The sequence below is a fragment of the Anomaloglossus baeobatrachus genome, chromosome 5, assembly GCF_048569485.1.
Source record: "Anomaloglossus baeobatrachus isolate aAnoBae1 chromosome 5, aAnoBae1.hap1, whole genome shotgun sequence".
Lineage (NCBI taxonomy): Eukaryota > Metazoa > Chordata > Amphibia > Anura > Aromobatidae > Anomaloglossus > Anomaloglossus baeobatrachus.
In genome coordinates this window covers 534,164,244-534,187,696 of record NC_134357.1, presented here as the reverse complement: position 1 = coordinate 534,187,696, position 23,453 = coordinate 534,164,244, and the positions used below count along the sequence as shown (strand labels likewise).

Genomic DNA, 23,453 nt, shown 5'->3' with positions numbered 1-23,453 from the left:
ACCAGTTTGTGACGGGGTGTACAGCAGAGCAAGGAGAGACAACAGGCCGAGGAACGATCCAACAGGTTTATTCACAAGAACACTGGAACAGCACACGATAAGTCCACGTAAAACAGATTCGGGGGCCCTTCCCGACAATCCTCGGACCGGATTACAAAGCAATCGTCCTTACAGTAGTCCAAAGAGTTCCACACAATCCCACGGGCCGCCACACAGGCCTAGCTCCGTCCGTGTCCACAGCCACACAGGCTGGAGCTCCTGCTCCCTTCAAGTTTCAGCTCACTCTGCCTGAATCTCCCAGGTAAGCCGAGTTTACACTAGTTGGACTCTAGGCCCACCTCCCCCTACTCCCAGGGATGGAAGTGCCTCAAGAGGATATAACCTTGCATTTTAGGGGGTGATTACCTACAACAATAGAAATGTACACAGAAGTAGTTCAAATAAGACAATGAACCCAGCTTGAAATAGGAATCTGTACAGCATATACAGTGGGAGGGTAAATTACATCTTCACAAGGTATTCCGATACCACTTATGTGAGACGTGTGCTTGGTCATCAGGAATTTCTTCATGTCGTAGTCTACTGAGCAGGGAACGGATATGATATCTGCTAATCATGCGCACTCCTCTGCCGTTGGTATGTTGTAGCAACATTTCCAGAATACCCCGTTAACCATTTTTGTTTCACTTGAGTATAGATGCTTTGTTTGTGCTTGAAATTTTCACAATTATCACCCACCAATTCCGCTCCTGTTGACAGGATGGCAATTCTTTCAGGAAGCACTTTTATTCCAGTAATACTCTGCATATTTTGTTCATTTCTTCTGTGCTCGCTTCGTTTTGCTATGATATATCTGAGTTTCTGTGCTCGCGTTGTTCTGCTATGTTTGTCTGGTTTTCTGTTGTGCTTGTCTGGTTTTCTGTGTTGCTTGACCACAGCCAGACTCTACTGTCACCATCTGATTAGTAATTATGGCAATAGTTCCTGCTGTTTACACTGAAATAAGTCGTTTATGAAACATTGTCCTAATACTGACCGTGGATGTCAAGACCAGATGGAGGTCTCCTAACCTGAACTCAGCTACTTCATATACGTCTTTTAGGTTGTTGAGTTTGGATCAAGAGACCGGATGGCAGTGTGGACATGACGGTACATACATGGACTGTTTTCACAGATGTCAGACTTCAGTTTTAAGGTTCCCATTCCGGCCTATCCAGGGTTTGAGCCATTTGGCTTCAGTTACTTGTGATTTCCATTGTGTGCAGATTTGCAACTCTATTTCTGGAAGAGACCTGGCTGGTCCCTGACCACCTTCTTCAGTCTTCTGCCTGCCCTCACTCCATGTCTATGGGACTGGTTTCCATCTCTCTATTTGTTACTGTGAACTGGTGTTCTCTAATGGACATCAGTAGTTGCTCATAGAAACTAGAATAAAGCTAGGCCTTGTATCAGAAATTTTTCTTTCCTCTCTTTTGCAGATGACACATCTGGATAATCTTGTGCCCCATTCTCCATGCTGCCTCATTGATCTGATACGCTACCCAGTAAAAGAAGAATCTAACCTCCCTCATAGATGTTTTTATCAATATAATCAGGTTTGACACACTTTTGATGCAAAAAAAAAAGATTTATTTGTTTTTTTTAATGCAATCAGATCTGATGGTGAGTGTCTGGTATGATATGTGGACTTTATAAAATGCTGCTATCTAACTATTTGGAAAATTATACCCTTAGTATGAATAAATAAGAAAGGGACACTAGGTCCACTTACTAATGTTTAATGAACAAGCCTAAAGGTGGTGTCACACACAGCGACGACGACGACGTCGCTGCTCCGTCACCATTTTCTGTGACGTTGCAGCGACGTCCCGTAACATCCAGCAACGAGCTGGCCCCTGCTGTGAGGTCGTTGCTCATTGCTGAATGTCCTGCTTCATTTTTTCGTCGTCGCTCTCCCGCTGTGAAGCACACATCGCTGTGTGTGACAGCGAGAGAGTGACGAAATGAAGCGAGCAGGGAGCAGGAGCCGGCGTCTGGCAGCTGCGGAAAGCTGTAACCACTGTAAACATCGGGTAACCAAGGGAAGACCTTTCCCTGGTTACCCGATATTTACCTTTGTTACCAGCCTCCGCCGCTCTTGCTGCTAGTGCCGGCTCCTGCTCTGTGCACATGTAGCTGCAGTACGCATCGGGTAATTAACCCTATGTGTACTGTAGCTAGGAGAGCAAGGAGCCAGCGCTAAGCAGTGTGCGCGGCTCCCTGCTCTCTGCACTGTGACATGTAGCTGCAGTACACATCGGGTTAATTAACCCGATGTGTACTGTAGCTAGGAGAGCATGGAGCCAGCGCTAAGCAGTGTGCGCGGCTCCCTGCTCTCTGCACATGTAGCGACGTTATGATCGCTGCTGCGTCGCTGTGTTTGACAGCTAAGCAGCGATCATAACAGCGACTTACAAGGTCGCTGTTATGTCACAGAAAATGGTGACGTAACAGCGATGTCGTTGTCTCTGTCGCTATGTGTGAACCCAGCTTTATTCATTGAAGCAGTTGTCAGATCGAAATCCCCAAGCGTAAAACCTAGGATAAGAGCAAATGAGCAAATACCCTGCAGTAAGGTAGAATATGTAAATAACATAGGATACTTAGTTGGCATTATTTAGATCAAAAGAGCATAAAAGCCATCCCACTGCGATAAGATGTACCCAATTGGGACGGACCCTAACTCTAGTATGTTACCTTGCTATGTATCAGCAGGCTTCAAAATAGATTGGAGCAGAGCATGACCTAGATCTGACTGTTTCACACCTGTCCGTGGAAAGCTATATAGACAAGATGCACAGCTCAAAAAGGGTGAACCATGCACCTATTTAAACTACAAGAAAGCAAAGCAAAACCAAAGAAATGAACTAGCATGCATACCTGTAAATGCAATTTGTAGGAGAACATTTACACCATTATCAGACAAAACCTAAGATAACAACAATGAGCAAAAACCCTGCAGTGAGTAAGTAAATAAATAAATAAATAGTAATAATACATGTAAACATGGGGTATATAGATGACACTATCTTGGTCAAAAAAAAGCATAATAGCCATCCCACCGCTTACAAGGTGTACCTAATCAAGATGGTCCCTAACTCTAGTATTTAACCTCACTATGTGCCAGTGTAGCACCCAGGGGGCAAGGGGTTTTGGTCGTTACCTTGTACTCGTCGCCGGGCCGGTGATGTCTCAGGTCTCTGAGATGTCAAGGGTGGCCTGGCCCAGTTTCGTACCCTGAGGTGTCCACAATAAAAGGGGGATGATGTTGGAGGTGGATGTTGGGAGTTATCGTGACGCCACCTGTGGTACGTGGCCAGGGGTTAGCCGCCGCTACAGGGTTCCTCACTGGGGCAGGTGGTAATGCAGCTAGGATGTTGTCACTCCCCATAGGTGGAGTGGGCCCCAGAGGATGATGATGAGGGCTGGAGTCTCGGGGATAGCGCCAAGGCACGGGGCGCCGGTAATAAGAGGCTGAGGAAGCGGTTGCAGTTCCAGATCTTTTACTCACAAGTTATCCACTGCCCCGGAGGTACCGGTCCTCGCCGTTAAGGGCCTCAGCTGATCCTGGGCAGGTCGGAGGTTAGGTCTGGTATGGCAGTCTGTGGGTCCTTCCTTCCTGCACTCTCTCTGTGTCGGATACCCATGGCCTGAAGCTACTTAGGGACCCCATTATTCGTCTAAAGTCTCAAGTGTCCCGTCCCGTATGCAGGTGGCGTGGATTCTCGCCTTGGGGCCTGGCTACAACCCCGACCCCGGATCCTATGTGTCACTCAGAAAAGTGTGCGCTAAACTAGCTGAGCCTAGCGCTACAGCTCGGTATGACGAAATAACAGATCGGGAGTATACGTCCTCTAAGCATCAGCCATACCGGTTATGCTGGCAACCTGGGGGGCATGGAGTGAATGTTGGACTTGTGGAGTAAAAGGACATATCTCCAGAAATTGCCTGTCACAAGAAAATCAGCAGAGGAGGCAGTTGTTAAATGAATGTGCCCAGCAGTCGAGGAGCAAATCATCGGATTTGATACCTTGACGGATAGGGACGAAGACTCCGAGGATGTAGTTTCTGAGAGACCCACTACGTGTGCCGAGTTCAATGGTCGGAGAATCCATTGATGGACACAGGCTCCCAGGTGACCAGCATGCCTGAAGAATATTTTCAACGACACTTCCCAGAACTTGCCTGCGCTAAAAAGAATCTGCCATACGACTTCTGGCTGCTTAGCACTTACCCAGCTCTGTCACAAGAGTGGTGGGGATGAAGATACGAGTCTGTGGAAAAAAATTGAAATGAAAAGGATCATTAGTGAAAGGCTCCAGCGGAGGTCGACCAGCTGTGACATTTGTTGTTCTGAGACAGGTGGGACATTTTCTGGCAGATGGACAACAAGGACATGGTCACCCTCGAGCGGCACACCGTTATTCATATGAAAAAACATTCCAGCAACTTATGTGGGTCAGTTAATTCCAGAAGCTACTTGCTACTTCCAAACTACTGAGAAAGTGGTGGTGCTATTAGGTCTGTGACTAGGACAAACAGTACTCACGATGTCGGTTCGGGCCCAGATACCATTAGAAGGAATGGAGATACAATTTAAGTCCCCAGGAGAGGGAGATGAGATGCCTGGACACCAGGTTGCTTGTACGCTGGCAGCTGTCAAGGATTGGTGAGGTATGTGAATCTGATTGCGGCAAACTTGCAGCTAATCCCCAAAAAGGAAGATGCCCAAGTTTGTGTAATACCAAAAAATCTTACCCAGTGTGCTGCTATAAAAATTACTCCAATAAAAGGTAATCCATGGGCTCTGGCCGTGACCTTCAAACAGAAACACCAGGGGGATGGAGGGGGGGGGCGGCTAGGTCATTCTGGAGCAGATGAAAACAGACCTGACCTCATTCTCTCCTCATCAAGTGAAGAAAGTCAGAGTTGCTGAATCAGTATCCGGAAGTGTTTACCCAACATAATTACAACTTCAGCTGCACCAGAGCCATTCAATATGAAATTTCAATTGTGAATGCTGACATCATTCGGGAATGGTATCGACAGATTCCACCTCAGATATACCAGGAGGTGAAAGATCTGTTGTCACACATGCTACAAAATGGGGTGCTATGAGAAATCAAGAGTCCCTGGGATGTGCACATAGTACTGGTTCAAAAGAAAGATGAAACATTGAGACTCTGTATAGACTACTGTCGTTTGAAAGCCAGTACAGTTTGGGACTCTTATCCTTTGCTCAAAATTGAAGAGTCATTCGCTCTGGGAAAAGCGAAGTACTTCTCACTAGGTCTGGCTAGCAGCTACTTGCAGGTACCCATGGCCAGACAAGATTGGCCAAAGACGGCTTTCATACTTTCCATGCAATTATTCGAGTTCAGCTAACGCCCCTGGGATATTTCAGCATCTCATGGAAAAGTACCTGGTAGACTGAAACTTTGAAGCAACTTTGATATACACACGTGGTCAAAATTATTGGTAACCCTCGTTTAATTAATTAAAAACCGATAATGGTCACAGGAGTAACTTGAATCTGACAAAAGTAATAAATTAAAAAACTATGAAAATGAAGAAATGAAAGTCAGACATCGCTTTTCTGCTTCACAGAATAAAAAAATAATAAAACTCATGATATAGGCCTGGACAGAATTGATGGTGCCCTTAACTCAATATTTTGTTGCACAACCTTTTGAGGCAATCACACGATTCCTGTAACTGTCAATGAGACTTATCTACCTCTCGACAGGTATTTTGGCCAGTCCTCAAGTGCAAACTTCTCCAGCTGTTTTGTGTTTGAAGGTTGCCTTTTCCTGACTGCATGTTTCAGCTCTTTCCAAAGATGCTCAATAAGATTTAGGTCAGGGATCATGGAAGGCCACTTTAGAATAGTCCAATGTTTTCCTCTTAGCCATTCTTGGGTGTTTTTAGCTGTGTGCTTTGGGTCATTATCCTGTTGCACGACCCATGACCTGCGACTAAGACCAAGCTTTCTTACAATGGGCAATACATTTCTCTCTACAATCCCTTCATAGTCTTGAGATTTCATTGTACGCTGCACAGATTCAAGATACCCTGTGCCAGATGCAGAAAAGCAACCCCAGAACATAACAGAGCATCCTCCATGTTTCACAGTAGGGACAGTGTTCTTTTCTTCATATGCTTCATTTTTCAGTCTGTGAACATAAAGCTGATGTGCCTTGCCAAAAGGTTCCATTTTTGTCTCATCTGTCCATTGGACATTCTCCCAGAAGCTTTGTGGCTTGTCAACATGTAGTTTGGCAAATTCCAGTCTGGCTTTTTTATGATTTTTTTTCAACCATGGTGTTCTCCTTGGTCATCTCTACCATGAAGTCCACTTTGTCTCAGACAGCAACGGATGGTGCAATTTGACAATGATGTTCCTTCAGCTTGAAGTTCACCTTTCATCTCTTTAAAAGTTTTTCTGGGCTCTTTTGTTACCATTCGTATTATCAGTCTCTTTGATTTGTCATCAATTTTTCTCCTGCGGCCACGTCCAGGGGGGTTGGCTACAGTCCCATGGATCTTACATTTCTGAATAATATGTGCAACTGTATTCACAGGAACATCAAACTGCTTGGAGATGGTCTTATAACCGTTACTTATAACATGCTTGTCTATAATTTTCTTTCTAATCTCCTGAGACAACTTTTTCCTTCGCTTCCTCTGGTCCATATTGAGAGTAGTACACACCATGTCACCAAACAGCACAGTGAGTATCTGTAGCCCTATATACAGGCCCACTGACTCATTACAAGATTGTAGACACCTCACATCTTGATTTAACATTTCCCTTTTGTTACATTATTTTCAGGGGTACCATTATTTCTGTCCAGGCCTGTTTATGGAGTTTTATTTTTTTTTTAAATTCTGTGGAAGTATAGTTGAAAAGCAATGTCTGACTTTCATTTGTTCATTTTCATAGATTTTTTTTAATTATTATTACTTTTGTCAGATTCAAGTTAATTTTGTGAGCATTGTGGGTTTTTCTTTCATTAAACGAGGGGTATCAACAATTTTGACCACGTGTGTATCTTGATGACATTATAATCTTTTCTGCTACCTTTGAGAAACATCTTCTCCGGTTCGGGTAGGAGGGATTTCAAAGACTTGGAATGAAGATCAAAACCAGAAGTGCCATCTCTTTCAGAATGAGATTGAGTACCTGGGGCTTACTATCTCTGGTAAGCGGGTGTATCCCACATCAGAGAAGATGGCTGCCATGCAAAGATGTCCCATGCCTAAAACACAGAGCATTGAGAGCATTGCTGGGCTTTTCAGAATATTATCGTCGGGACATTAAAAATGTTACCAAGCCTTGAGCGCCCTTAAATCAATTACTGAGGGGAACAGCTGGAAGTTCAAAAAACGACTGATCCAGTGGGGCCCGAGGCAGGAGGAGGCCTTTGAGGCTCTGAAGATGGCTGTAACTAATTCCCCCATTTTAACCTATGCAGACTTCTTCCATCCCTTTGTCCTGTATAGACATGGAAGCCTCTACTGTCTGATAGCAGTATTGGCTCGGATTCAGGAGGGGCAGGAGTGAGTAATGGTTTATGGGAGTCGATCTCGGAGAGAAACTGAGAAAAATCCCAATAACTTGTTAGCTTTGGTGTGGGCCATGACAGAGACGTTTGTGGAGTACCTGGTGGGGTTGGAATTCCATTTGAGGACTTATAATAATCCTCTTGCCCACTTGAACAATGCAAAATTGGGGGCACTGGATCAGTACTGGGTTGCCCGAATGTCCAAGTATCAGTACAGGATAATATACGAATCAATGGCCGGAAATACGCTAACGAGCTGTTCAGAGTAACTCAAGAGCAACTAAGCCGAGATGTGGAAGAAGAATTGGAAAAGGACAAGATTTGCCATAGCTCTAGTAGCAGCTCAAGAGTTTTGAGAAGATCCCCAGCCAACAAGAGTACTGGGGTGCCTCAGAGTCTAATGGGTTCAGTTACAACTGTCTGACCTTGAACTGGCCAAGCTGCGCAAATGGGTAAAGCCCGCTTTACAAGCTACAATATATCTTACGATGTGTCGGCGGGGTCACGTCGTAAGTGACGCACATCCGGCATCGTAAGGTACATTGTAGTGTGTGACATGTACGTGCGATTGCGATTGAACATTAAAACGTTCATTGCATGCACGTTGTTCAATTCCTAAAAATTGAACATCAGATTGTTCATCGTACCCGGGGCAGCACACATCGCAGTGTGTGACACCCCGGGAACGATGAACAGATCTTACCTGCGTCCTGCAGCTCCCGGCCAGCAATGCGGAAGGAAGGAGGTGGGTGGGATGTTTCCTCTGCTTTTATTGGCCGGCTGCCGCGTGACGTCAATGTGACGCTGAACGTCCCTCCCACTCCAGGAAGTGGACGTTCGCCGCCCACATCGAGGTCGTATGGACAGGTAAGTACGTGTGACGGGGGTTAATCGATTGTGCGGCACATTCAACAAATTGAACGTGCCGCACATACGATGGGGGCGGTTGCGATCGCATACGATATTGTATGCGAAATCGTAATATGTAAAGCAGGCTTAACTCTTGTCAAAAAACTACCAGAGAAGAGAGGGTGGCCTTGTCGGATAGTGCTCTGCCAGTCCTTGGTCAGTTAGATTTTGCTCTACATGAAGAACGGTCTATTATACCAAAGAATACAACTGCCTAAAGAATTCAGGACCACCAGACAGATGGTGATACTGAAAGGAATTATGTTGATCCTGGCCCATGAAAGAGGTGCACATTTTGGGTCCGAAAGAACCTTTCAGTGGCTGCAGAAGCTTGTGTAATGGTCTCAATTACACCCAGTGGTGGAAGAAGCCTGCCAAAGATGCCGACAATGTATTGTTGATTTTTCAGGTTTTTTTGTGGTCCTGAAGAAGAGGTCCTCACCTTGAAACGCTTGTATCTATGGAATAAAATAATCTTTCATTAAATCAACAATTTTTTTTATCATCCTTTGGCGACAGCGTGGCTTTAACCCCTTCTACTCTCCAGCATTGAAGATATCTACACGTGGGGCTGCGTCAGCCGCCATTATCTGTGTGCTTTTTGTGTTGGTTGTGACTTTCACAACCACACTCGGTGAGTGTACAGTAACATACTTTTAATTTAATATCTGGTAAGACACAATTTTGCGCTCTCTTTCTCTTATTTTTTTTTTTTTAAGATGCGGACAATGTCAGTTGACCAAACCACCCGAAACCACCCCATTTGATAGAAATGGTTGGGAAATCACATAGTTAGAACTCAATCATAAAAGTTAGAACTCGATCATAAAGAAGATTGTAGAAGCGCCAACGTCAGTACTTAGGTACGAGAACATTGACATAGTCTATAGACATTGTGGTTAGTGGAGCAGAAATTTTAGGAAATTCATGACCTGGAGGAAACTCCAGTGTAGGATGTGCCTCTTCAACTAGGAGATCAGGTACTTTAACATCAGATGCCTGAAATCCTGAGTGTTCCTGCAGAACCATTTCAGGAGGACCTATGGAGAACTGAGCAAGTCACTGCTTTTGTCCCACCTACTAGATAAGCACTAGATGAATTCATCTGGCAGAGTATTGAGCAGAAGATGCAAGAGTGTGAACAACTGGTGTCCGTGTCGCGGGCGGAGGAGGGGACGCTGCGCTCACCCACTGCTCGGGTCCGGCTGCTGCTCGCTCGGTGGCTCGAGCGGTGGGCCGGATCCCGGGGACTCGAGCGGCGCTCCTCGCCCGTGAGTGAAAGGGGGTGTGTGGTTTGGTTTAGGGATATTGTCCGTGATGCCACCCACGGTTGTGGTGAGGTTGTGACACCACCGCTGCTCTGGACGGGGATCCCGGGAGCAATAACAGGGAGCAGCTTGGATGTTGTTTCTCCCCTCCGTGGGTAGGGGGGTTGGTCATCCCGGGGCCCGGTGAGGGTTAGGGATGGCAGGCGGGCTACGGGGCCTGGTGAGGTGCAGGGTCGCGGGGGCAGCGCTGTGCCACACGGCACGGTGGTACTCACTCAGCCAATGATGAATGCAAAGTCTCCGGTAAAACAAACGGCTGGATGGACGGGTTCCACAGACGGCTGCGGTAGCTCTCCCGGTAGGTTGATGGTGACTGCCTTTCCCTGCACCTGTGTTGTGTTCATGGTTCCAATGGCTTCCCACCGGTAACCCGCTCCCCAGCTTGGATGGATGCTGAGGGAGCCCCTTTTGCCCGCAGGCTCTGGTCCTGGGAACTGTAGCCTTGGCGGTGACTGTATTTCCCTTCACGGTTTGAGTGGTTGCCTTCAATCGGGTCTTGATTGCTGGGAAACCCCGGAGGTTCCCTTCGCTAACGAATTTGACCGGTTTTACGGCGACTCCTAGCCTGGTCGGGGTCCGTAAGCCCTGCCGAATGGAGCTGGCTTCTCTTCGCTCCCCGATCCGGTACCGGCGGGCCACCGCCTGTCCCCGGTCCTTACGGTTCACTTCAATCAACCTCTCCTGCAGACGGTCACCACCGTCTGGAAACCTTGCTGTACGTGCCCGGGCCACGCACCCGGACACGGTCAGTCTCCTCTACTACCACTTCACTCTCCAACTTCCCAACTCCACTCCCTTCCTTTTTCCGCCTCCAGGACTGTGAACTCCACGGTGGGTGGGGCCAACCGCCTGGCCCACCCCCTGGTGTGGACATCAGCCCCTGGAGGGAGGCAACAAGGATTTGTGTTTGACCTAGATGTGCCTAGCCGGGGTGTGGGGTGTGTTGTTGCAGTACCTGTGACGTCCTGGCTTGTCCAGGGCGCCACATCCGCATTAGGACCACTCTCAAAAAGGTCTCCTTGCCCGAGGACTGGCGAGTTAAAAAATGAGGAAAGTTAGTATATTTATATAGTATATAGTTAGGTATTCATAATCCGTTGAACCATGACATTTTGTGGCTCTCAGTTAGTAAACCGTAGCAGATCTGAACCAGATTGTAAGGAGTGTGTTTACACGAAAGATGGATTAGCAAGAATTGCCAGTTCAGCTGACAATTGTGGCATACTTACAAGATATAAAAGGCCCAACTGTCAGCAGGAAGGTGGGGTTGGCACCAATACTAGCTGGGGAAAGGACATACACGCCACTGAGCGGGCCTGTATAATCTGCAGTGGAAGCATCTGGAAGTCTGCTCAGACCAATGAAGAACCAGTCATTCGAGGAACCCATTCCATTGCCAAGGAACCCAGGGACTGAATACCCTATTTCATCTCCGAGGAACCCGAAGACCGAATACCCCATTTCATCTCTGAGGAACCCGAAGACTGAACACCGAATATCATTATCAGAACAAAATCAGACTGCAGTCAAATACTGATGCCAGAATACAGATGACCGGAGAAAGAGAGACGGATATCTTCCCCAGGGAAGCATCTGAGTGAGTTGGGCCACCACTTCTCTCTTTGTTTTATGGTACAGAGAGAATAATTATTTGCTGTAGTGGACCGTTATGTAAAGATTTGTAAAATAACTCAGTCAGTTAGTGAATCGCTAAACTAGACAGATTTACCTAGAGCCTAAGTTTACCTGCTGCTTATTTACTATGACTGTACGTAGGGCATTGCCGACATCCCCCCCGTTAAAAAGATTGGGATTAGGATAACATAAAGGCAATTTGCCTGTTATAACTGTACAGTGGTTGCATGCCATCAATCAGCCTGTTGTAACTCTGAAACATGCCAACTGTAACCTGATTTGTACACTCTGAGTTTATAACTTGATTTCTGGTCACCCATCCTTTATTGTTCCTGTGCAATAAATATAACCTTGTTAAGTCACACTGAGTCGCCTTCTTTGTGCGTTGCATACCTGGGCCAAGTTTGCACATGGACGTCTGATTTAGGCGGGCTTTGCACGTTGCGATCTTGCTAACAATGTTGGTGCGACGCAGATGCGATTCGGCACGCCCCCTCGCAGGTGCGATATCCTTCGGTCCTTCCGTAATTGTTCATTTGAATTTACACCCTTCAACTTACTGAGCGTTTTAAACAACCATACCAGATTGTTCAGATTGTTGTGCGATTACCATTGTGATTTGTCCTTCAACATGTCATTAGTCTATTTTTCCTTTTGTTTGGTTTTTTATTCCCTGCTGTGGCTTACTTTTTAAAGTTTGTCTCTGTCACTTGTATCTCATACATTCCGTTTTTTCCTGCCGCATACAAATTCAGTCCTTGTTTTCAAGAATACTTATCGTGCATCTTGGCTCCTTTCTTTGGATTGGTGTTCGTGTCTTATTTAAGGTGCGACGTTCTGCTCAGCACTTGGTGTTGCCTTTGTTTGTGCGTGAACACGTGTGGTAAGTTTTTTGCTTGTTTTGTTAGTATAATCTTGTACTTTGTAATATTTTTGCTAATACCTACAAATATGATGTTATTGTCTTTAACTTATCAAGTTCAAATCTGATGTATTCATGCTTAAAGTGATTGTTCATTCATGTATAAATAGTTTATAATGGGTAGTCATTTTTTTTTTCTTTCTTTCTTTCTAAATCATAGACTAAACACAAACAGAAAAAATGTCTGGCTCTAATGAAGAGTTCATCAGAGCATTCATAGAGGAATACAGGGCACATCCATGTCTCTGGCAAGTTAAATCCCACGAATACAGTAACAAATTCATGAAAAAAGCTGCGTATAAAAAACTCATTGAAGTGTACAATACCCATCACGAGCCACACAAGGCATCAGAGCTTATTGTGCGAAAAAAACTTCAAGCACTTCGAACGGTATTTAAAAAAGAGCTAAATAAAGTTGCTGAATCCCAAAAATCTGGTTGTGGTTCCGAAGATATTTATACGCCTAAATTGTGGTATTATGATCTACTACTCTTCACTAGGGACCATGAGCTTCCCAGAGCATCAACCACATTAATTCCACCACTTGAAAAAGAACATCAAGTGGATAATCTTGATTCAGCTGTTGAGGCGGTATGTTTTTTTTTTTTTTTTTTAATTTTTGTTCTGGGTAACGATGTTTAATGCCACATGTCAATTCATGTTGTTTTTTTTATGTTTGGGCCAAAATTTTTTATTTTTATTTTTTGTTTTTTGTTTAAATTATAGTAACAATTTAGAAGGCAAAATGATAGTCAATATCAAATATGTGTTTACAAATGCACTATTTTTCTTTTTTAAGCAAATGTATTTGATGTTAAAAAATCATATCCCAAAAAAAACAAAAAAAAAATTTGTCTTTTCAATATATAATTTTTTTTTTCTTTTTTTTAATAAAAATCAACAGAATTCGCAAGAAAGCCAAGATCTAAGCACTCATGAAGGTCCATCAGACACTCAATCTGGCGTGGATGCGATTCCTACGAATACACCATCGACATCCAACGCTGTAGAAGATCCAGAAGCTCGTCCCTCACCTGCTTTGCCTAGAAGAATTTATCCAAGATAAACAACACCAGATCCAATGACTGGTGTTGCACAACTTGTTTCAATAGCGAAAACATTACTTGAAAGGAACAACACCTCCTATTTGCGGAATTGCTTATTTAGTCAATGAAAAGATGAAACAAATTGACCATGAATCGGGTTTACTTGCCGAAAAATGGATTTTGTCGGTATTGAATGCCGCAATCTCTGGAACATTGTCTAAATTAGACCACAAAATCTTTGATGTCACACTTTCCCCTATTTCAGGCACCAATAATCAAGAAGTGCAACTTGATAAATCTGCCGAAATGACTGACAATGAGTTTAATGAAAATGAAATTATACCCATTGTCCGTCATTTGAGACAAAAATCAGCTCGCCATCACCCCTTTAAAAAAGGGTGTGGTAAAAAAGCCCATACAAAGACCCGATAATAGTTTGATAAAACTAAACATTTCTGTTCCAGTTAGCTTAGTAAGCTAATGAAAGTTTACTGTGTATGAGTTTGTATTGTAATGTGATGACATGAAATCACATAAATTCATAAAAATATATAATGATTTATTTTTTATTTTTTTTTTAATGTGACAAACCTATTTTGTGTTTAAAAAATCACTTAGTAGTAAAGTAAAAATTAAAAAAATATAATGATTTATTAATGTGTATTTGGTCCTTATTTTTTTAACTTTAAAATGTGTTTTCTGTTGAAATCTAATGTACAACCGAAGCATTATAAAGCTGCAAAACACCTAATTTTTTTTTAACATTTTTATTATTTAAACATTTTCGCCATGTTATTTAGTCATCATAACATTATTTTCCCATAAATTTGTTTTTTAATTAAAAAAATAATAAAAAAAAAACATATAATGATATTATTATCAGTTACACAGACAAAATATTTATTTTACATTTTGCTGGTTTTTTTTTTTTTTTTTATTGAACATTGTAAAAAAAACCCACAACATTTAAATACACAATAATGCATTGTCAAAACATTATATAGGCATATGACTCTTCAAAAGTTCTAACAACTTCCCCGAGGCCACATGAATCTCCCGAGCACAGTCAAAAATGTCTTGAACATGGTTTCTGTCTGCATTTTTGGGAATAAAATCATGTTAAAAAAAAATAAATAAAATAAAATTAATGTATAATGTTTTAATTTTTAATATCCAAAAACAAATATATAAACTCATAATTACCAATTTGCACAGTTTCATAACTTCCATGATCAGAATTGGAAGGACTTATTGCCCAACCAGATCCAAAACCCACATCTGTAAAATAAAACAACAAAAAAAATAAAATTAAAAAAAAAAAAACCAAAACCTAACAAATAAACAAATACATACTTGCGTCTGATTCTGAAACCAAACTATCCACTGCTGGCGAACCATTTTGGTCGATCAGTACATCCGGGTTCATCAGAGTCTCATCATCATTTTCAGCCATGTCCACATTTATTGGATTGTTATCTGCTAAGCAATGAAATAATAATATGAAAAAATACATTACATACATTCAAAATATGGGACCGGATTAATGCTAATATATCTCATACATTTAAAATCTTGGAAAAAAACATACCAACTGCATTCATTAATTCTGTCCTCACGGCCTGGACTCTAGAAACACATCTATATTTGAGGTCGGCCCACTTCCGTCTGATTTGTATAGATGTTCGGTGCACATCAAATTTCCTCCTCAGGCCATGACGTATTTTTTTTAAGATATGTCTCCTTCTTTTATAGGTAATCTTGACATCAGCTGTCCCTTCGTAGCCCCTTGTATCCATTTGTTCTATGAGGTATTTCACCTCATTCTCTCACCACACTGCAGAACGTGGCATGGTTGCTCTGTTATCAATTTGCAAAGGATTCGGCATCACATACTGTCTGAATGTAGTTTCACTTTCTGTTGTAATGAAGATATTGTCAACAAAGTTTATCGGCTATCTGTCTGTAGGTCTGAGGATCTGACGTGTTTTCGTCATGTGTACACATTTGGCTAAGCCTACATGTATTTTGTTCAAAACATGTATTAAAATCATTTAATTCAAACCAAATGTTTAAGGAAGAAGATGAAAAGTCAGAATTATGATTTTACCAACAAGCTGACATTTAATACACTCTTAATAATTATGGGCGTGAAAATAAGCCATTATTTTTTTGTGGTGGGACGGATAATTTTTATTACAATTGTTAGGAACATAATATGGAATAGATTCCACATTTGTAGATTTTGACATAATAAACTAAAAAAAAACCCTACAATTATTCCCAATTGTGAAGAATGTAGTAACATAATGATAAGCACTTTGTATATTTAATCACAAATTACATTTGATGATGTTTTTTGTTTCGAAAAAACATTATTGAAACATTAGGGTAACACATGCAAACCAAATGCACCAGTTCCATTAAATAAATCACAATACTTGTCTCTGTTTAAAATATTTTCATCCGAAATGCGACCAATTACAACAGGTGGATTTATCGGCGGCAAATGTGGATCATGTTCTCGCCATGATCCTGGAATTACTTCGCCAGTGACGTCGTTAACTGTGTCCACATAGCCAACAGGAATATAGTGTCGGCCCTCCCTTTTCCTCAAAAAATTGTGCAGAACACAGCATGCCAGTACTACTTTATCGATGGTTTCGATTTTTAAATTGATTGGAGTATGAAAAATTCGAAACCGGCTTGCTAGAATGCCAAACGCACTTTCCACAACGCGTCTAGCACGTGAAAGGCGGTAATTAAAGACAGTACGTTGTGCATTTAAGGTATTTTGTGGATAAGGTCGTAATAAATTTTTTCGCAGCGGAAACGCCTCGTCACCCACAAATACAAAATTAAGATTATTGATGGTCTGAGAATTATTGGGTAAATCGCAGCTGCGATCTTAATAGTCGTCTACCAAATTCTGTCTGTTCTAAGGCCCCACCATCGGAGATACGCCCATTCAGACCAACATCTACCATGACAAAATCATAATCTGCATTTGCTACAGCCAGTAAAATAATGCTAAAAAAACCTTTGTAATTATGGTAAAAAGAACCACTGTGGTGGGGTTGGGTTATCCTGATGTGTTTCCCATCAATTGCGCCACCACAGTTAGGGAAATGCCACTGCAGTTGAAATTGTGAGGCTAGCTGCAACCATTCACTTTTCATTTTTAGGGAAAGCCATAAAATCACCGAGATTATCAATTATGGCTTGGCAAGTGTCTGGGATGATACTGCTTAAGGCAGATAATGAAATAGCAGACGAATATTGTAAGTCCGTCAGTGTGCGTCCCGTCGCAAGGAAACGCAGAGTGACACTGAGCCGTTCAACACTGGTCACTGCGGCACGCATGACGGTATTCTGACGGCTAATTTGATGCTCCACACGCTGCAAAAGGAACTTGAATGAATTCTCGGACATTCGCAAGTAATTTTGAAAGTCATTTGGATGTCGCTCTTGAAGTTCGCGTAATAAATTTAAATGCGAAAATCGGTCCCTTTCCAGCAGCCATTCTCTCGCCCAAATGCGCCCAAAACGTGCATTTCTACGATTGGTCCTGTTACATTCAATAACTGCAGTAGACGCAGCGACTGCGATCGCAGCACCACATATGGCAAATTCTATGTCTTGATTCATAATTGCAAATAATAACTTGAAACTCCGTAAGGAAAAAATAATATCTGGAAAAAAATAAAGAAAAAAAAATGAAGGTTTGATACACAATTATGGATTTGACCAAACAAAATAAAAATTTAACAAAATACCTTTCACGTAAACAAGACCAGTCTATTCATCCAAGGCTTTATGTTTCAAGTTGTGACAGGGAAATACCGCAAACATAGGTTCACACAAATTGATATTGCACCTAATATCACACGAAAAACAGAATGCAAGCAAAAAGGGGTCGCATACACAGCCTTTTATAAGGCATGATGAAGAAAGGTAATACGCTGAGCCATTAACCAATTGAGTCGCAGGGAAATAAACCATGTTTTGATTAGTAAATCAGGTCCAGCCAAAAACGTTGCAAACCAGTAAATTAAAACACATGATCACATTTGAACAAACATTGACTTTACACACAACAATTTAGAGACCGACTTGAAAGATAAACCTACGATCGCAGGATTGCATCATCCCAATTATGGAAAAGTCGGAGACTGCAACGATCATGCGATGATGACGATTTTTATGACTCTCATCGCATGTAAAAGCATTTACACACTTCAATCTCGCATGCGATGGCGGAAGTACGTCATTTTCGATTTGACCCCATCGACATCGCACGTGCGATGTTGCTACGTGCAAAGCCCGCCTTAGACGTTAGATGGATTCCTGCTATTTCACTCCTTAAGAAGATTGAAGGACACAGGCAATACTGTATGTTTGGGACCTGTCTTGCTATACCCTACTTCTACTGGAGTTCTACTTTGTGACCATGCATTTGGTATATATTTTTCACCTATGACTTCCCCACTTACAGGACTAGCCTTTCTTTCACATACTCTATTTAGTTTATTGCCTAGATTTCTCAGCATAAATATTTCACACTCGACTCTCATTATACCTATTTCTCATTGTAGCTATTAATGTATTAAACGCCTGCATTTATAATACTCCATATTTTGGGGGAAGGAATTTTTCTAGTTTCACATGGATTTATCTTATGGATTTTCCATTTTTTTCATGTTTTTAATAGTTTGGGCTTTTTTTTTACATTTTTTTTTATAAATAAAACTGTTTAGGTTATCCTTTACTTATACAGTAACAATTGTTTTTGCTTGTTTCTAAATGTGTACTAAGGTGCATGTGGTGATCCCTCCAGGTTGGTACATGGAGGTCTCAACGAAAAAATTAGTTTTTCATCATTTTTTAGTGTACCTTCGAGAGGTCTGTCTTTGCCCTCTACAGCTCTGGTTTTCCTCCCAATGCCTTTCTCTTCCCCCTTTTTTTTCTCTCTTTTTCTTTGGTCCCGGGTTTTTAAACATAAATTGTTTTCAAGCACTTACTATTTTATATCACCATTGGTATATATTTTGTAGTTTCTCATATTATATATTTTTATATCTCTACCAGATCCATTATTGTTTTCTGTGTTTAAGCCATATGTTGCTGTGGAGTGAATATGACAACACTACACTGTCCATACAACACCTCCTGGATGGGAACTTTCATCAAAGATTTCGTTATGTGCAATTAAGACTTTTGGCACTTTGGACTTTATATTGCTTTTTTATCGATACCAGTCTTATATATTTCCATATTGTATTTGTATCGTGGTTGGTTCCCTAGCATAGATTTAGTGATGTGTGCAGGGTTACCTGGCTTTTTTGACACTCTCCTTTTTCTGTTGCTGACATGACTCTACGCATGCCCGGACTGCATATTTACACTGTGCCGGCCACGCATGCGCAGTTCACCCTTGATTCTACCATATTACTACCCTGCCGTCTGTGCACATGCGCGTTTCCTGGCTAGTTTTCCCGGTGTCCATAGGGTCTCTGCGCGTGTCCAGGTGTCATGGCTTTGCCATGCCGCCCGCACATGCGCAGTTGACCCGGACCGTTTGTACGGCACTCAGGTGTTCTAAATGATGTGTTCAGCGCCGGATTTAAAAGCTGCTCACAGCAGTTTCTGGTAGGGGAGCCTGGCTGTGGGATCATTGTGACACTGACTGGTTGGTCCCTGTTTAACCCTTGCGCCACATATACACTGGTAGGTACTATGGGACTTAATTTTCTCCTCCCTTAAACTGGTTTGTGGCTCATGTTTGTAAATTTCCTTAGGAACCACCATTATGATCCTCACCACTTTTGCACTCACTTTTTTAAGGAAGATTTTTTTAGTGCATGCCCTTTACTAGTCTGCATTCTGCTTTTGATGGGCAAAGGTGCAATATCCCATTAATGTGAACTTGTGCATAGGTGTATTGTAGTGTCGGTGTTATCGGCCTTCCCTATATCTCTCTTTTCAGTACCATTGGTATTTTGTCACCTTAGTTGATAAATAAAATCATATTTTGCACGTTATACTCGATTCCTCCTGTTGTTTGTAGCTATTGATGTATTAAACACCTGCATTTACAATTCTCAATATTTTGGGGGAAAGAATTTTTCTAGTTTCACATGGGTTTATCTTATGAGATTCCCCTTGGTTTTTTTTTTCATGTTTTTAATAGTTTGGGGATTTTTACATTTTCTATAAATAAAACTGTTTAGCTTATCCTTTCCTTATACAGAGAGAGAGGGGAGCCAGCACGATCTGAAAATGGCATGCATCATATAAAAAGTGCAAATTCACCGATTTATTCCAACTGTACTGTAATATAAATGAGATTTTTAGCAAATAATTGATCAATTCTTTGAGCCACCCCTGCCAACGTCACGGCAAATCTCAATAGGGGGGTCCTACTCTATATTCTGTATTTCATGTGCCATGCGGCCTCCTAGATAGTTAAAAGCAGAACTATAATGGAGCACACATACCTGTAACCTGTATATATAACCGCTTCTATGTTGCAAAAGAGGCAATTGTGGATAGAGGCCAGCCCAGGTCCCAGCATGTGGAGCAAGCTCTACACATACCAGGACTATATCAGAACTGACCCTCCCAGTGCCAGACAGCAACCATTGATAAAGGCGGACCAGATCCAAGTATGGTGCTTAATTAGCAATGCCTGTGGAAAGGGTGAGGCAACTGAATGTGTACAGCTACCAACAGGAGGAATATATTGCAAACCAAGATCAGGCGTGCATAGCATGGTGGTGACCAGCCACCAGACATTTGTAGCATAACTACAACCAAACAGAGAGAGAGGGGAGCCAGCACGATCTGAAAATGGCATGCATCATATAAAAAGTGCAAATTCACCGATTTATTCCAACTGTACTGTAATATAAATGAGATTTTTAGCAAATAATTGATCAATCCTTTGAGCCACCCCTGCCAACGTCACGGCAAATCTCAATAGGGGGGTCCTACTCTATATTCTGTATTTCATGTGCCATGCGGCCTCCTAGATAAAGTTAAAAGCAGAACCATAATGGAGCACACATACCTGTAACCTGTATATATAACCGCTTCTATGTTGCAAAAGAGGCAATTGTGGATAGAGGCCAGCCCAGGTCCCAGCATGTGGAGCAAGCTCTACACATACCAGGACTATATCAGAACTGACCCTCCCAGTGCCAGACAGCAACCATTGATAAAGGCGGACCAGATCCAAGTATGGTGCTTAATTAGCAATGCCTGTGGAAAGGGTGAGGCAACTGAATGTGTACAGCTACCAACAGGAGGAATATATTGCAAACCAAGATCAGGCGTGCATAGCATGGTGGTGACCAGCCACCAGACATTTGTAGCATAACTACAACCAAACAGAGAGAGAGGGGAGCCAGCACGGTCTGAAAATGGCATGCATCATATAAAAAGTGCAAATTCACCGATTTATTCCAACTGTACTGTAATATAAATGAGATTTTTAGCAAATAATTGATCAATTCTTTGAGCCACCCCTGCCAACGTCACGGCAAATCTCAATAGTGGGGTCCTACTCTATATTCTGTATTTCATGTGCCATGCGGCCTCCTAGATAAAGTTAAAAGCAGAACCATAATGGAGCACACATACCTGTAACCTGTATATATAACCGCTTCTATGTTGCAAAAGAGGCAATTGTGGATAGAGGCCAGCCCAGGTCCCAGCATGTGGAGCAAGCTCTACACATACCAGGACTATATCAGAACTGACCCTCCCAGTGCCAGACAGCAACCATTGATAAAGGCGGACCAGATCCAAGTATGGTGCTTAATTAGCAATGCCTGTGGAAAGGGTGAGGCAACTGAATGTGTACAGCTACCAACAGTAGGAATATATTGCAAACCAAGATCAGGCGTGCATAGCATGGTGGTGACCAGCCACCAGACATTTGTAGCATAACTACAACCAAACAGAGAGAGAGGGGAGCCAGCACGATCTGAAAATGGCATGCATCATATAAAAAGTTCAAATTCACCAATTTATTCCAACTGTACTGTAATATAAATGAGATTTTTAGCAATGAGATTTTTAGCAAATAATTGATCAATTCTTTGAGCCACCCCTGCCAACGTCACGGCAAATCTCAATAGGGGGGTCCTACTCTATATTCTGTATTTCATGTTCCATGCGGCCTCCTAGATAAAGTTAAAAGCAGAACCATAATGGAGCACACATACCTGTAACCTGTATATATAACCGCTTCTATGTTGCAAAAGAGGCAATTGTGGATAGAGGCCAGCCCAGGTCCCAGCATGTGGAGCAAGCTCTACACATACCAGGACTATATCAGAACTGACCCTCCCAGTGCCAGACAGATTAAATACGTAATATAGGTTAGGACCCCCCTATTGAGATTTGCCGTGACGTTGGCAGGGGTGGCTCAAAGAATTGATCAATTATTTGCTAAAAATCTCATTTTTTTTTTATTATAGTACAGTTGGAATAAATCTGTGAATTTTCACTTTTTATATGATGCATGCCAATTTCAGCTCGTGCTGGCTCATTTTTCTCTGTTATGTAAATACGTAATATAGGTTAGGACCCCCCTATTGAGATTTGCCGTGACGTTGGCAGGGGTGGCTCAAAGAATTGATCAATTATTTGCTAAAAATCTCATTTTTTTTTTTATTATAGTACAGTTGGAATAAATCTGTGAATTTCCACTTTTTATATGATGCATGCCAATTTCAGATCGTGCTGGCTCCTTTTTCTCTGTTATGACTGTAGTTATGCTACAATTCTGGTGACTGACCAGCACCATACCATGCACGCCTGATTTTGGGTTTGCAATGTATTCCTCCTGTTGGTAGCTGTTCAGATTCAGTTACCTCACCCCTTTCCACAGGCAATGCTAATTAAGCACCATTCTTGGATCTGGTCCGCCTTTATCAATGGTTGCTGTCTGGCACTGGGAGGGTCAGTTCTGATATAGTCCTGGTATGTGTAGAGCTTGCTCCACATGCTGGAACCTGGGCTGGTCTCTATCCACAATTGCCTTTTTTGCAACATGGAAGCAGCTATATACAGGTTACAGGTATGTGTGCTCCATTATGGTTCTGCTTTTAACTTTATCTAGGAGGCCGCATGGCACATGAAATACGTAATATAGGTTAGGACCCCCCTATTGAGATTTGCCGTGACGTTGGCAGGGGTGGCTCAAAGAATTGATCAATTATTTGCTAAAAATCTCATTTTTTTTTTTTATTATAGTACAGTTGGAATAAATCTGTGAATTTTCACTTTTTATATGATGCATGCCAATTTCAGATCGTGCTGGCTCCTTTTTTCCTTTCCTTATACAGTAAGAATTGTTCTTGTGTGTTTCTATATGTGTACTATGGTGCATGTGGTGATCCCTCCAGGTTGGCAGTGCCCACTCCTTTCTAACTGATAATAAATTTGACGCATCTTATGGCTGCATATTCTTCATTAAGATCGACATATGAAACGCCTTAGACTTTGCTTTAAATACTTATTCAAATGTCTCAATAACCTGTCCTCTAAATATTTACACTTTATCGCATAACTACATTTTTAGACAGCAAAGTTCTGTTAAACCCATATATGTATTGGGGTATACAAAAGGGAATCGGTTCCTAGTGATTCATCAAGTATTTGCTTGTTACCCAATCTTTCCCGGAAGAATCTCAAAGAATGAAGGAATCATCAAGTATGTAACCAGTAATTTCCAAAAATTTTATTACTGTAATATAGAGAAGTTCCAGAAGTTTGTTAATACATGGAGATTGTAGATTGAAGATTCTGTAATGAATGGCAGATCAGTGAGATTGGAAGTTAGAAAGATGAGGAAATGGTGGTTATTTTTAGGGGGAATGAAGGGAGGGTTCAAAATAGTGAATATATAACAATATGAAATAGTTAATACATATTATTGTTTTTAATTAATATGCATTGATTATATAGCGCCATCATATTCTGCAGCACTTTACAGAGATTACCA

The 23,453-nt window shown here is 42.0% G+C and overlaps 1 protein-coding gene across 1 annotated transcript in view; it reads right to left on the bottom strand.

Moving 5' to 3' along the window:
- LOC142312164 (uncharacterized) overlaps nucleotides 1–23,453 on the bottom strand; it is a 70,081-nt gene that overhangs the window by 30,761 nt on the left and 15,867 nt on the right. The gene's annotated exons all lie outside the window — the stretch shown is intronic.